At 38.9% G+C, this 15,442-nt stretch overlaps 1 protein-coding gene across 12 annotated transcripts in view; it reads left to right on the top strand.

Moving 5' to 3' along the window:
- The window catches only part of LOC116840624 (facilitated trehalose transporter Tret1-like), a 310,767-nt gene that overhangs the window by 27,806 nt on the left and 267,519 nt on the right, over positions 1 to 15,442 (top strand). The window contains exon 2 of one of the 12 annotated variants that reach the window (XM_032807543.1): positions 3,997 to 4,033. The exons of 10 other annotated variants lie outside the window; for them this stretch is intronic. The gene's annotated coding sequence lies outside the window, so the exon portion shown is untranslated. Of the gene's footprint in view, positions 1 to 3,996; positions 4,059 to 15,442 lie in introns of all 12 variants that reach the window. One more of the 12 variants, XM_032807541.1, reaches the window with a different exon arrangement.

Raw genomic sequence — 15,442 nt, 5'->3', positions numbered from 1 at the left:
GACAAATCCGTAAGTTGAATTATAAGTCCAAAAAATGAAAAAAATGTTTTTGACCTGGCACCCCATTTTTTGAAAATAAAGCATTCCGATACCGATATAGATTGTTCTAGTTGTTCCAAACATTGTTCCGAAAGCACAAATCAATAAGTTTAATTATATGCCCGAAAAATTAAAAAAAAGTTTTTTGACAAACAGTCTATCAGACCAAGAGTAAACTTATACTATCTTTCTTGTTGCAACCGAGATCTTTTTGTTCTGAGTTGTGCTAGGCTTAAGAATTATAGTTCTAGAATATGAAACTCATTAGATCATTCGTTCTCCGAAAATTCGTAAAAAAATCGATTTGACAGTACTTGACGTCAAGAGTAAACACATGCTTCCTTTCTTGTTCCAACCGAGATCTTCGACGGAAGCAAAGTTGTACACCTAATAATTTAATCATGAGTTAACTTACTAAAAAATTAGAACAACCGGCCCTTAGTTCATTTTTTGTACCTGAACTGACTGCACCAGCTTGCAGCTTCTTTCTTTTTTCTACCAAATCACAGCTATCCTTTTTTAAGTTCCGAATGCACTAGTTGAGCTACAAAGAACAGAAGAACTAGTTGAGCTACAAAGAACTAGTTGAGCTACAAAGAACTTTCTGTTTCTACGTTCTATGTTCCGTTATTATCAGTGTAGTCTACCTTCGTTCATTTAATGAGCAACAAGAATAGAATAATGTTGCTAACATTGGCTGACAATATCGGAGAACGCAGGGTGAATCCTCCATAACGCGGTTACCGTCGATGAGCTACAAAATTGGGACGAAGATCAAAACGGATCGGACTGAAAGGGAGAAAAGCGACAATGCGGTTAGAATCGGCTTAACGCGGTCCGCGGGCTGCGCAGAGCGCGGGCATTATTCTCTGATTTCTTCGTGAAAAACAATTTCGCACCCGCGGTGATGCGGGAATCGCGACACGCGATCGATCATCTCGAAATACACACACAGCCGGGATTTGCTCGGCGCACTTAATGCCGCTTTGTCCGCCGAATGAGTTTCGCCGGCGGATCGACGTGGCGAGCGCGGAACTTTCCACGCGCTCCGTCCGGAAATTAAGCGACATATCGCCGGCAATAATGCACCTACGCACGCCATTGACTGCACGCCGCGTGTCCGACGCCGGGATCGTCACCGTTCACCCGCTAACCTGCGAGTAGTCCCCCCCGTCGGCGATCTCCGTAAAGCCCATTCTACAATTGCGTAAGCGTAGTCGTGAACGTAAGAGTCAACCAATCCGAATGTTTGATTCACTGATTGCTTTACTTTGATTGGTTGTCGTAATCACTTACAACCACGTTCACGCAATTGTAGAAGGCCGTCCCACAATTGCGTAAGCGTGGTCGTAAGTGGTTGTAAGTGATCACGACGACTAATCAGAATAACGCAGTCAGCAAATAAAACACTCCAGTAGACTCTGGGTGGCTTCACGCTTATGCAATTGTAGAATGGCCTTAAGAGAACACACACAGAAAAATACCAGGTGTAGAAGTATGAAACCGGAATTTTTTTATACAAATAAGACGTCTGTTGTTCGAAAGTGATAAATAATACTTTATTCAAAATAATTTCCACTGTTTTGAACACATTTTTCCCACCTCTCTGGCAGTTTATGAATGCCGTGCCAAAAAAACTTTTCATCTTTTGAAGCGAACCAGTTATCTAGCCATTTTTCCACATTTTCATACGAATCGAAGCGTTGGTTAGCGAGAGCGTGTCCTAGCGATGCGAACAGGTGATAATCGGACGGAGCCAAGTCTGGAGAATAAGCCGCATGCGGTAGTAATTCCCAACTGAACGACTCGATCGTTTCCTTGACCCGTTTTGCTGTATGTGATGGGGCATTATCATGGAGCAAAATGACATTGTGTTGCCTTTTTGCATATTCTGGTCGTTTTTTAGTCAATGTTCGATTTAAATCGATCATTTGTTGTTGGTAGCGATTAGTATTGACGGTTTGACCAGGTTTCAGCAGTTCATAGTTCATAGTTCATAGTTCATAGTTCTTCGTTCCTCACGTCAAAATCACCACTTTTGAATTTTTTAAACCACTCGAAACACTGAGATTTACCAAGAGCATATTCACCGTAAGCTTCGACAAGCATTCGATGTGATTCTGCAGCAGTTTTCTTTAAATGATAACAGAAAATCAATGCTGTCCGCAAATCATAGTTAGTAGGCTCGAAACGTGACATGTTTAAGGTTATACAAAAATATACTAGAGAATGAAAGTTGGGGTTATGTTTGTTGACAATATTCGTCAGCTGTTAGGAGAATATAATAGCGCGGCAGTAGCGGTCTTACGGTCACTAAACTGAACGCTGGCATCATTTATAGGGGAATTCCGGTTTCATACTTCTACACCTGGTACATGCTGCGTTCAAGTGAATGTCACTTGTCTATTATATACCCATAAATCTATGATAATAAGTTTACCATATATAAGCGTCAAATTCGTTCAAATACATTCTGAACCTTAATCGGTTTAGTATTTCACAATAAAATATAGGAGAGGCCGAGGCTATTTGGCTGTCGGAGTAAATTGGCAAAATTGATTGTGTTCGCACTGTTTTTTAACAGATTTCAGAATGAAGCAAACAGGAATTTCAAATTCATTTCTGACATGTTTAAAAATCTTGCTTGCTTAATTCTGCAATTTCTTAGAAGATATTAAAAATAATTAGATTTGTCAACTTAACCCGATAGCCAACTATTCCTGGTCTTTCCTACCAAATTACAACAAAAATGCGGTTTATTACATAAAGTTGAACCGGCTTTTATTTCGATAAAAAGTCCTACAATATTCTGTACATTCCTCGGTTATAAAATTCCATGAGAACTTTTACTCTGAGGTTTTTATTGCCCTTGTGTGCTTCTGTCTTACCTCTCTTATTTCGTTGCGTTTCCTCCTCATATCTCTTTCGTTCGTATATCGTTCTTGTATCGTCTCCCCGCCCTCATGATTTATTATTTCATTCGATTCGTCGAACTACACAGGGTGATGTACCGTCGTCGTGAATCGCATTTCATCCTCACCCCGTTCTTCACATAATATATTTATGTGCCCTCGTCCGCGTGCGCCTTTAAACGGGTTACCTGGGCGAAATAAATCCGCCCGTTTATCTATGCGCCCATGTTATCGCGTTTGCACCAGCGATGTAGCCCTCGAACTGTGTATCGAATTTCGCCGTTAGAAAATCTCTCTGCTTCCTCTCTGCTTTCTTTCCCTCTCCGTCTTTCTCACCCTCTCCCTCCCTCCCCTCCTTTCACCTTCCTCTTTCGTTCTTTATTGGATTCGAATGTAAGAATGCCGTCATTGATCTGAATTAAGATTACTGACGTATTTTATGGTGGCCGCGGGGACCGAGGCATTTTTTATCACTTTCTCAGATTTACGACGACGTCATACGAACGGCCGTAATGTTACAGCGGCCAGCCGTAAAAATTTTTTCCCTCGATGCATTCTAATGGCCTATTTACACGCGGAATAACTACAGCGTTACGTCCTCGTATAATTGCGCCAACCTTTTCTCTCTCTCTTTCTCTCTTTCTCGCTCTCGTTCTCTCTGTCTCTTTGAATGCCATGTATTACGGCTTTATGGCGTAAACACGCGCATTACGAAGACGCAAATATAGCGTCCCGATCGAGATAACACCGTTATAAGCCGGTATATCGCGATATTTGACTTTCTAATTCGCGAATAATTAGAGGGAAGGGTGGCGCGGAGGGGAGGATTTCGCGCGCACGAAACGATTCGTGTGAGTAATGTCTCGTTAAAGAGCATCTTTTTATGCAATATCTTTTTATAGCCGCGATTTATTACAGCGATTATCATCGATTTAAATCAAGCCTGTAGGTGTATTTTACGATCGCCAAACATAAAAATGTTTATGCGCGATACGCTTTATCGGCGTTGGCGCAGTCAATGCATTAATATTCTCTTTTTTTACAGGCAAAACAGATACGACGAGAGAAGTAATAGTTATAAGGTCGGTCCAGTGTCGGATTTACGAGGTAAATGTGCGAGGATACGCATTCGCATCTACGCGGGCAGAAATTTGAAACGGAGATTAAAAAGGGTCCAGACAGTTTTTCCCAAACTTCTAGACTCAAAGACAGGTTCATATAGGCTCTACAAAGAGATGTAATAACTCCCTTACACAAATTAGCGCCTAGACCTGTAAATCTGACCAGCCCTTATCTTAATATGTTTAACTAAACCCTGATGAATTGGGACTCTATTTTGATATTTATATTTAAGGTAAATTAAATTAAGGTAAATTATATTATAATTCAGATATAATAAATTAAATCTTTCCTTAGTATTCTTATCACCATCTTTCTTATAACTTTTATTACAATTTTTTATTAAAATTTTTCTTGTTACATATAATACTTTCATGTAGGTAACATTATTATTAATATCGAACATCTGTTTTCTCTTTTTTCTGGTCAATTTATATTCCATTCACATTCGTATTTTATATAAATTCATATTTATTCATATTCTATTCGTATGTTTTATTCAAAATCATGAAAGTAGATATTTTTTAATATCAAAATTAATATTTACTTTAATTGTTTAAAATAAAAGTGTAATAATAAGTATAATAATAAAAGTATAATAATAAGTATAATAATATCAAAATCCTTATCTTATAGTCACAAAACGTTAACTATTAATGAATCATCGTTTTTCCACTGAAACCATTAATTGGTTGACTTTTCCTTACCGAGCTTTATTAGAACATGTTTCGTTTGCAGCATTCACATCAGCATCAATTCACGGTCTTTCCGCGAAATCCCACTCAAAATTTTCTTATTTCAGTCATATCTGAGCCTTAAGAAAGCCTGTCTGTTTCGGGGCATCACGTCAGCATCAGTTCATGGCCTATTCACGAAATTTCACTCAGAATTTATTTATTTTAGCCATATCTGAGACCTACGAAGGTCTACGACGTATATTTATTTTGAGGTATTCCTAGCTAGGATTACTTCATACTTAGGGCCCACCCCGATTAATTTCTATCTAATATTCTCTCCTCTCTTTCTGTCTCTCTTATATGCGTGCATGTTATTTCGTCGGGAGGAAAACTCGACCTCTGCACAAAAGGCAGGTGGTGTATGATGAAGACCGTAAAGTCCCCGCGGGACCCTTAATTCGAGGAGATATCTCAGAGGACGATCTGTAATTAGATCGACATCGCCCTGGACAATCGAAAAGGGAATATAAGAAGGAAATGATCTCCTCGAATTTTAACGCGGGATGCACGAAAGTGACGGTCAATCTGATAGCGCGGATAAAGCCGTTCTCGTTCCCGATTCAATTTGCGTAATTTTTTTAGTCGTTGCATTCTTCGAGGGATATATCCCGTGAGGGAGTTGCGTTATCTTCTTAAAAAAGGAAGAAATGGCGGAGTGGTAAAAGTAGAAAGAAGAAGAAGGAACCGCGGAAGAAGTTGCTTTACTTCTCCCTTTAATTCGCAAAATCTCATTTGAATTTGAAATTTGCTCGCATTTGAAAACGCGCGTTCGATATCAGCTCGTTACCCGACCCGAGTCCTGAGAAACGCCGGACGGTGATGTGACACTAGTTAAACATCATTAAATCGTTAAACAGCGACTCGTTCGATAAGGAGTTATAATAGGTTCGGAGAGAAAGTGCACCGTGAGTGGGAGGATTGGAGGAAGAGAGGAGGACAACATAGGTCGACGCTATGAGTTTGCGAACAACCGGCACGGGTCTCCTTTTATTTAAACAATTGCATCCCTGAGTCGGGTTGAGTGTAGATATAATAACAGTTTTGCGGATGTTTGACAATACGCCCTCTCATTATGGGCGAGCGCGCGACAGGTTATTCGAGACTTTTTGTTGACGCATTATGTGTAACAAAGTGACCGATCGTCAAATTACCGACACGTGTGCGCGCCATTAGATATTATGATTAAAGGCATGTCATGCTTGGAAACTTTGATAACAAAATGCCGACATTTCTCTGCAAAGTTTACATCATATTGGTTGTGTAGCATTACAGACGTTTGACCCCAAAAAATAACTCTAATTGCGAGGTGTTATTTTCTGCAATCCTATATTCTAAACGAAAATTTTGGTCGAAAGAATATTCCTCTTTTAATTTAGCGGACTGTTAATCGGAAATCTAGTAGATATTATTCCAACTTTTTTTCCTATTGAATCTAGAGGAATATTTGAAACAGAATACCCTCTTATTACAATTTTCATAAAGAACAATATTTACACTGTGGATAGCGGAGTTCCTCTAGCTTGAAAAATATTGCGTTTAAACTATTTTCCGTTTAGTTTGAGAAGAGTTCTCTTGAAGTCATGTATATGAATAAAATCCTCCAGGATTTATACTATTCCGCTAAGGACGAGATTATGTTCCTTTATGCATGTTCTACACAACGAAAGTACGTGCAAACATGAATTGGAGCATTGCAATATATGACGAAAACGATGAAAAATTTCAAAATCGACATCTTCAGCTGTCAGTCAGCGTAACTATTGACCCAATACAAAAGTTCTGCAGCTCGTACATATTGAACGTGTGTTTACTCTGCTGAGAAAAATTTCAAAGAACTTTGCTGCACCTTTGCAGCTGAATTTAGAAGCTTAAAGTATACGAAAGTATACGAAAAGTTTGCAGAGGGATTTATTTATATGCATGGTAACGGTTTCCGCTGCATGTTTCGGTAAAACAAAGCAGCACACGTTTTTATATATACGTGTACAAGAAATACCAGAAAGGTATCGCGTGATCATGTTCTGCGCGCGCATCTGCACACAGAAAAAGAACACTCTACTGCTAACAAAAGTGTTTACTTAATTTATTTCCTTCTTTTAAGTAATGATTACCTTCACAAAGAATATTTTCTTAATAACAATTTTAAAATGTGCTTAACATAAATTTGAGGAAAGAAACATATACTCAAAAAAAAGAAAGAATTCTCTTTTTTTTGAGAGAGAATATTATGAAATTTTATCAAAGGAAAGAAGTTTGTTCGACTCTGTAAGCAGTGAGCAAATCGAATTTTAGTTTTAATTAATTTTTTATTTCCTTCTTGATTAAAATGCTGAAAACTTACTAGGATTCAGAATGTATTTTGAATAAATCTGATGTTTATAACGAACTCCTGATAGAGGTTTGCGGATACACATAAAGTCCAATGTCCACGGAGCGTGATTTGAACTTGTTTTTCTTGCGAGAAGCCATGCATACCGCTAAATTCGTTCTGCAGCAAAAAATTTGGCTCTCGGCGTGCTCCGTTGCGAATTTGACAGTTAGTTTTTCCAGACAGATTCGGTGTTATTTTCCAAGCGTATTACTAGGATTCCAATATAGTTCCAATCAGATAGACCGAACGTCAGCTGACGTCAATCATATAATTACAGTGATTGAACGAACTGTATTGGAATGCCAGCAACACGTTTGGAAAATAACGCTGAAAACCTGGAAAACCTAATCTGAGAAAATTAACCATCAAGCTCGCAACGGAGTACGCCGAGCGTCAAATTTTTTGCTGCAGAACGTACTTAGCGGCATGCATGGCTCACACAAGAAAAACAACTTCAAATCACGCTCCGTGGGAATTAAGCTAATAAAATACTTGAAACAAGTAACATTCTACTTGAACGCAGTATGTATTTTTCTATGTGTGTGTGACACACATAAGACTTTGATGATCGTCTCTACGACAGAGTTTCTGGAGTTCGTCATCATCAATCACGGCGATTATTCCTTCATTGCGCATTCCGTGCGCCAGGACCGATGATCACGATAACGACGACGACGATACTAAAGCGTGTAATTATACGCGACATCATTGTCAATTAGTAATACGCTTCGCGTGGCGATCGCGCAGAAATATAATCACGTGACTCGATTATTCCGTTTATCTGTCGTCGCGCTTCTGCGCATGGCGCCGTTCGCTCGTCAATAACTAATACATCGGTGTAACGAGGCCGCGCGTAATAAGTAATTCTCCCAAGCGACATGAATAATTTCTGTCCATTATCCAATCACGCGTGGCGAGTGTTCTGCCCCCCTTCGCCCCTGCCATCCCTCCTCCTTGTCGAACGTCTTGGAAATGCGCGGCGAAAAAGGCCGCCATTCAGTTTTTCTTTCGTCGTTCTACTCCTCGTCCGACAGGTAATCGATTTCGTAAGAGTCAATCCATTACCTCTCCTCTCTTGTCGCTAATTGAGGTCGCCTCGCGCGAAAGGGATTATATATTACTGATGGGGGAGGGAGGAGAGTGGGAAGGAATTTATTAACAAACTTTTTCATAGCGCGCGAACTCGACTGTTTGATCCACTGTTTGACTGAATTTTCAGTCGACTGGATATTAACGGAATAAATGCTCAGTGTAAATGTTAACTGACAGGAGAAATATCTAAAAAATAAAAATACTTAGTGAAATCTAAAAACCTATTGACTTAGGTTCAAATTCGTCTGTTTAAGTAAGATAAAATTGCTTTGACGAAAAGCTCCGCGTTTTTAAGAAAATGTATGTATGCTCTTTCAATGCATATTTCCTCTCGGTAAGAGTAGATTTATTCATTACTTAAAAGAAGGAAAATAAACTAAGTGAACACTTTTTTTAGCAGTAGAATGATATTTTTCTGCATGTATGCATACAGAAAAATATTGCATTCAAATAGATGTCTCAATTATTTCATAAGTTTATATGATCCGCAAAATCTATCATAAGTTCAAATTGTAAACGTCAAATTTATTCAAGATACATTCTGAATCTTAGTAAGTTTAGTATTTCAATAAGGAATATTAAATTGAAACAAAAATTCGATTAGTATATTACATAGAGTAGAATCAACTTTTTCGAAGTTTCATAATATTTTTGCAAAGATAAGTTCTTCTTTTGAGCACAGAACAGTGAGTTTTTAAAAAATTTGTGAGTATCATATTTTAAGGCCATTATCAAGAAAATATTCTTTGTTGAAGATGATCATTATTTAAACAGAACAATCATTATTCTTAGCAGTACAGTGGCACTTTTCTGGGTGTAATTTTTTACGTGACGTTGTTCTCGCACGCCCGGCGCAAGAGGGTGACCCTCAGCAAACGATTTAGTGGGTGCCGCAGGCACGAATTGCACTCGACACGTTATATGCCGTCACAGGATATCGACGCATTATTGATCAGTCTTATCCCGTTCCTCGTTAAAGCAGTTCTCAGCGAAAAATGGTAATTCCGCCGAATGGAAAAGCGGTGATCGATGTGGCGTTCGCTTTGGCAACTTATCAGACAAATCGTCTGGCGGGAGGAAAAAATTAATAGTGCCGTCACCACGATGCAGCAGCGCATGATAATAGAGTCTCGACAGGTCACGCTTCTCTCTTTCTCTCTGTCTCTCTGTCTCTTGCTCTCATTGTTCTCATATATTTATTAACTTCAAGGTTTCTATCCGGGCCAACCGCGTCCATCCATTTTTGTCGAAAATCCCGACACCGACGCGGCAGAAAAATGTCTCTGGTCCATAAGTTATCCTAGTTAAATTCAATCGGTGGCCTGGTAAATTAATAAAAGGACCAAGAGCGTCCTCATCGGGTTTGCAGTCTCGCGACTGCTCTCCGGATGACGCGTCATGAAAGATTTAGGACGTCACGCAGGGCCACAGCGTGATCTCTCGCGCGGACCGCGCTACGTTCCATTTTCTTTCTTTTCCCGCCGGCGCGACACATACACTTCGATTTCCTTTTGTCCTTGACGGGGATTCGCCTGTCAGGCGGGGTTATTCCGATCAAGGACACTCGTTCCTCACGCAATATACAGGACGGCGTAATTCACTCGGCCGCCGTGCTTGAAATTTCTTCTTGCCGTTGAACGAAGAAGACGTTTGCTGAGCGCGGAGAAGGTCAGGTCGTTACGTAGAGATATGGCGATGAAGATAGATCTGGCCTATCGATCGCCACGCCACATCGAGATCCCCCGCATTTTCCCGCTGAAGTTTCGGCGCGGCGCGCGCTTGCCAGAGAACGCAGTTCGATATCCGGACAGACAGGTGTATGTAAAATTTGGTAGCAACTTTAGCGCTCGATTTGCAAAGATCGCGTTTATAAGTGGTTCATATGACGTTCACATTTATCACATAGAGCGACAAAGCAGACGCGCGAGCAAGATACGAACAAAATTGTCGGTAAAATTTACTCGAAATAATCCTAAATGCACTTTCATGATTTTTACGATGTGAGACGATCGGTGCTGAGAACTTCGCAACTTTTTCAATTATATACTTTAATATGCTTTAATTAAATTTGCCATGAATGCACCATAATATGAAATGTAATATGAAAAACGTAGTATGAAAAAATCTGAGCACATTTTTTATTAAATTTACATCTATAAATCTTTTTTAACCGATTCATTAAATTAATTTACGAATCGATTAATAAAATTCCCAGATAAATTTTCACGATTATCACAATGTGATAATATGACGAATCTGATAATACGAATTCTACGATTAGAATTCTACGATTTATCAAACAAATGTGTACTGTATCGAATTAAATTTAATATTATACAATAATATAAATTTTTTGTTATATTGATACAGCTACAAGTTTATTAAAAATTACACTCAGACATTTGTTCATTATATTTTACACATATTAGTTTGAGCAAATTTTAATTTATTTTTTTATTTCTATTTCAAAATATCAGTTCCATATGAACTGCTCATAAGAGATGCAACTTTTATAAATCGATTGATATAGTTACTGTCAGATTTAGTTACATCTGTTTACTTGGGAATGTCATATAAAATATAATATGAGTGCAATCTCTGAATACAATCTTTAATAAATTTGTTACTGCATAAAACAAGATTACGTTATTGTATGATGTAAATTTAATTATACAATATATGTATACCTGTTTATAATACGATACACTATATTTGCTTCATGAGTGTAATTAAAAAAGTTGTAAAGTTGCCATTATCGAGTGCCTCACGTCGTGATAATCATGAAATTCTGGATATAAGCGTAACGTTAAAATATATTAAAATATATTAAAATATATTAAAATATATTAAAAAATATATTTAAAAAATCGTGGAATAGAGAATATGAACGCTTTGAGATATAAAAAGTAAAACTCAAGTTTTGTCGCGATATATATATGTATACATACAGACGACAGATATATATTTTTGCAAAGTCGTGGAAAAATAATTCAAATGGATTTCAAAAGGAGATTTAAATTAACAATGAGAACTCAACTCGAGTTAAATCGGGCTCAATAGACATGACAATAAATTTCGCGCAACAGTTGCCTCGTTATCAAGTAGCCAAGGATTTTCCAGGTAGTTTCGTTAGAATGTAGTTGCCAGTTCTCATATGACACTCCCCGTCTCGGCTCTTGTCCCGTAAATTTAACGCGTGGTTTATACGCCGCGAAGTTACGCTATTCGCATCCCGCGACGAGATCCAGTGGGAAGCAAAACATACAGGGATAAATATTACGGTCAGCCAACCCTTCCAACCACACAATTAATTCCTTATATATTTTCCACTAATATAAAAAACAATAGAGATGTTTTAGCATTTAAATTAGATTAGTTAGATGACTCACGCTATTACAGTACTAATCGTGCTATTTTGTGGCACACACTGAGAGAAAGGGAATGTCTGAAAAATAGAAGATATTTATATTCACATTTGGTATTATCTTATTTTTACTCCGAGGAAAAGTATGCATTGAGAGAGTGTACATTTTCTTTAAAACGTGGTTTTTCATCAAAGCAATGGTTTATCCTACTTAAATAAACGAATTTTTACTGCCGAGCCAGAAAAGTCTCTCTTTCTCTTTCTTTCACTTTCTCGAACGGCGTGAAAGGACGCGCGAGTATGAGGCAACACGCGAGATATCGATGCGACAAATCAGAGTTACGGGCGGAAGGGCTGTGTGCTCGAGTCACCCGGAGGAGAGCGGATGTTACAGTGAATCGGGAATACGGACTTCTCGAAGACGGACTGCAGGCCGAAGGCGTTGCACAAAAGAGAGGAATCGAAGGGAGATAGAGATAGACAGGAAGGCACAAGGAAAAGAGCGAGAGAGAGAGAGAGAGAGAGAGAGAGAGAAGGAGGAGGTGGGAACCAAGGACAGCTGAGTGAATAAAACACCGTGTGGAACGTCAACAACGGGGGTGCCGGGTACTCGGGAGACGCCGGGCCAGATTGGATTAAAACTCAAAATCGAGTTGTCCTCTTCGTCCGCGCGCTCGCCCAAATTTACTTTGCGAACTTTCCATATTCCCCGCTCGTCGCGATACGTTTCGTGTCGGCAGCGGCGGCGATGGCAATGGCGAAGAAAAAAAGAAGGACTTTATTTTCTTTCGATGGACGTCGAAAGTCGTTCGCAAGTCCTCGGAGGTTCATTCGGTGTAATCCAGTCGAGTCCCATTCCACGGCGCCCTCGTCACTTGCCGCGTCTTCTTCGTCTCGGTCAAATGACCGCCGCGGCGGTCCAGGATCTCTTTGATGGAATTTTCAAGTCGAATGGAATTCCGCGCGAGCCGTCACCGTCGCCTTCGCCGTTCTCCACGTACTCGATCACGACTTCCCCGGCAACTTGCAACGAGCAAAGTTCGCGCGCTGCGCTCGCGCGGGCCGCGGAAACGGCGAGACAATATCCGCTGTTAGACACGCGAGCGCACGGCATGAGGAGCTTTATGGCCCCTTTCTATTAGGCGTGACCTTTTACGGCGGCGGGAATGAAATTCGATTGCGACTGTGCGCGTAGAGCGACATTTACCTCGCCTTTCCTCGCTGTGATTCAATAACGCGCATTCCTTGAAAGCTTGAAATTCGAGGGAGGAGCTCTCGGGAACTTCGTTACGTAATTAAAATTCGAAAATTAAGTCTCGAGAGCGGTATTAAGCCGCAATTCCGGAAACTTTCTCTCTCTCTCTCTCTCTCTCTCACGTTCAAACATTTATTTAGATTTTCCCTTTCAATCGAAATCACGATAGAATGTAATTCGACGCTCCACCGTTAGGACTTTCTCTTCTTTCGCGAGTTCGTGCGCGAACGGTAAATAATAAATGATAATGAGAAAATTAGAGAGCTCACTTCCAAAGAGACTCTTCGCTTCCCGACGAAGGTTACGAATAACCTCGCGATATATGATCTTTACTTCTTACGGGAAGATTCAGCAAATCTGTAGTCTACCGGGCGAAGTTAAACGTTGTAACTAAGCAGATTTGCTAGTGCAGCAAAGATATTATGTGTGCGAGCACTCATCAATCAGTTCGTAGAGTAAAGCTATTTTTGTTGATGTCTTTTTAATTATTACCGCAAAAAAATGATCTCGTCAATGAATTAAAGATAGTCAACAATCTAATACTGCATTAAGGAAAAAATAATTTCTGTGCAACTTTACATCTCATAGATAAATTTCCAAATATTTTTTCTCAGTATATTCCAAATATTTTTTCTTAGTAATTAATTTATTATAAATTAGTTGTGGTAGTATTAGTTACAATAGTATTAAGCAAATTAATTTATTATGAACTGTTTATTATAAATTACTTATAGTAGTATTTATTATAAATTTATTATGAATTAATATAAATTTATTTACAGTGAGTTTTTCTTTTTATATGTATAAGCGGTAGCTTTAAATATTATTATTTTAAAGTTATCTGAAAAGGTCGAAAACGTACGTACATTAACATTATGTCATTTTAAATAAATCTATATTCTCATCCTGAATAATACAATGTTAGGCTCTTAGTGGTTGGTTTACACTACGAATTTAATGTTATACAGCAGAGCTGAAACATTAATTATTAGCAAACCACTTCGTATTTCGAGCTAATTGAAGTTTGCGGAAGGAACTCATTAATTTTATCAAACATCACTTATTCAGCAGATAACGAGAGGAAATATTTTTATTCGTTTCATAGAGAAGGGCACTCCCATTAAGTCCGAATGTAAATATCCTTAATGGGAAATATGCCGTTATGTAATTCAAGTCCTCCTTCTCATATTAAAAAATGCATGCGACGATGATATAATATATTTATATAAATGATGTATATTCAAAATATATATTTTTATGCGTGTATTTCTAAAATGCATCTTTATGTACATCTTTATATTTATAATATTCTATTATATTATTTAGATGTTTGCAGAGTATTGTAGACATTTCAAGGTTGCTTGAAATAACACTTATTAGTGGAGCAACTAATTATTTAACTGTAAAAAGCGACGTCTCAATGACAATTTAAGACATAAAAGTTCATTTGTAATAGGATTGGCAGTAGGCAGTAAGACGTAAGTAGTAACCAAATTGACCAATTATAATCGATTTTTTTAATAATAATCGATCGTGATTTCGACTTTTACTGCCTACTGTCGATCTCATTCTAGATGGCCCTTTAAATTTTAAGCCTTTAGCCGTAAAAAATTAATCAATCATAGTCGAATGTGAATAGAACAAACGACTATAATTAGTCAATTTTTTACGATTTAAGACTTAAAGCTTAAGTCTCTCTCACGTCTTAAACTCTCATTATAGATGCTGCTTAAGTGTTGGACCACAACCTTGCTTCAAGCCTTAAGCAACTGACTAATCACAGTCGATTATTCTTGAAACGTAAGAAAAATAATCAACTATGATTAGTCAATTGTTTACAGCTTAAAGCTTAAAGCGAGGTCCAACACTAATGAAATATATGTTAGCACAAGAAATTTTTTTTGATACGACAGCAAAAGGATTGGCTGTATATATTGTCCATCGGTTGGTGATGAAGAATCGTCTTTGCTGCGTTAATAAATCCGCTGTAACATCAAATTTCATTAGATGTGCAACCACAAATCTCACGTAGTTCTGCGCGATTTGATCACCGCGGCACAGCGAACTGATTGTCCATACATTACGACTGTAGATTCGCTGGGCCAGCGAGGTTTTCGCAATCACGACAGCAAATCTCTCCTCTCTGTGTCCTCTTTCTTGTTTCTTTCTTTTTCTTAAATACAGACCCGCGACGCAGACTGAAATGTCGCGACCCGGGAATGAAATGTCGATCGCGGGCGATTAATGAGAGTGTACCGATTTAATTGGCGCGATTCTCAGCGCGTCCGTGACGCGCCGTGCGGATTATCAGGCCCGGTCGGCCCCTCGTTACGTCGTAATCCGCATGATTAATATTTCAAATGCCGTACGGGCGATCGCAAGTCGCGCGGAGCGCGTGATATGATTAATGCGCGCTCACAATAAAACATTCACGGGCGAATGCAATTAGGATTCTGGTCGTACTACGAAACCGAATTTCGGCCGCTATAATACGCCGCGCGATGATTGTAGCCAGACAGAGACAGACAGACAAAGAGAGAGAGAGAGGGGGGG

This window comes from Odontomachus brunneus, unplaced genomic scaffold, assembly GCF_010583005.1.
Source record: "Odontomachus brunneus isolate Ranch 3 - 2012 unplaced genomic scaffold, Obru_v1 Obru_scaffold_010, whole genome shotgun sequence".
In the NCBI taxonomy this organism is placed as follows: domain Eukaryota; kingdom Metazoa; phylum Arthropoda; class Insecta; order Hymenoptera; family Formicidae; genus Odontomachus; species Odontomachus brunneus.
Note: the sequence above shows the minus strand (reverse complement) of the source record. Positions and strands in the feature narration are given on the sequence as shown.